The following is a 1,378-nucleotide window of genomic DNA, read 5'->3' as shown; positions in this document are numbered from 1 at the left end:
TATGAAATGAAAATTTGGTGTTGACCATATCGTTTGCCTGTCTGTGGGAGTTAGATATCCTTTAAATTATTCATTAAATTTACTCATTCTAGATGTTTTGTAAATTGTACTGGACCAGGTCACCAGGATGACATTGTCTGCTCTAGGAAGTAGGTTTCTGAAGTATTTTGCTACTGTCCAATTAGTCTTTTTTGTAGTGCATTTCAGCATTTGTACAATCTTGCAGTACCCACTAGTTTAGTGATTCCATGGACCAATCAGTTTCTTGCAGCATACATGGTTGAGGAATACCCAAGGAGATAAACTTGCTATCCAGAATCGATCTACGTTAATCATAAGCAGGTAACACCCAGAAACAACAAAACATGCATGACCTTTTCATTTTCATTTCTTCTTCCAACTAAATAGTGTATTGTATGCTCCATCCGTTGAGCAATGAAATAACCCTTCAACTGAGATTGGTAGAGTGCATCAACTGAGATTGGTTAAGATTGCAGAAACAGGGAAGGGTGCATTTCTAATCACAAAAGCAACTATCTCGCTTTTCTGATTGCATTGTCTGTCTCCACTCGAATGCTTTTTGTGCTACAACTTTTGAAGACTCAAGTCTTAACTACTCCAGGTCATCAAAATCTTCTTCTGATATATTAACTGTTTTATGGACCCTCTATATTTCCCATATGTATGGCATCAAACCATTATTGATCATTTTTTCCCCAATGTTTTCAGAATAGTCATGATAAAGCTGTTAGATCTTTTCTTACGTATCACCCATTCCACGCTTCAAGCTACTCAGAACTATATCTACCAAGCCATATTCATATATATTTTTCTACAATTTTTTTTTAATATTTTGCTACAATATGAGTCTTAGTTTCTTCCTTTCTAGTACGAGCATAAAAGTCCCGCTGCAACGCGCGGGGTATCTTCCAGTATATAATGGTTACCAATACCCATATAATTCTCGGTTCTAATTGGCTTCTTGCACCAACGGGTCATCTAGTTGTAGAAAGCTAAGAACCTACAACTGTACAATAAAGCTAAGAAACCTACAACTGTACAATCACGCGCATAATGGAACTGTTAACTGCAATTTGAATACAGAAACTAAGTTTAGATGGTTGAGAAGGGATGACAGTAAAATAAAAGTTGTCCATACTGTCGACATGACATCATCCATAACAAGATAAAGCTAGAAGACCAGCTCCGTACAGATAAGTCCACTCGAGAAAGCAAGAAAAAAAGATAGTATTGTACATGTAGCGTTCACAGCCATACTGTTGATGGAAAAAAAAAAGGAAAACACAAAAGAGAAATCATCTCATATCCGTGGGTGCGTCCTTTTGGCATCCCAACAAAGGATTAAAACAGCACTAAA

The sequence above is a fragment of the Triticum aestivum genome, chromosome 4A (genome assembly GCF_018294505.1).
Source record: "Triticum aestivum cultivar Chinese Spring chromosome 4A, IWGSC CS RefSeq v2.1, whole genome shotgun sequence".
NCBI classification, from domain to species: Eukaryota; Viridiplantae; Streptophyta; class Magnoliopsida; order Poales; family Poaceae; genus Triticum; species Triticum aestivum.
Note: the sequence above shows the minus strand (reverse complement) of the source record.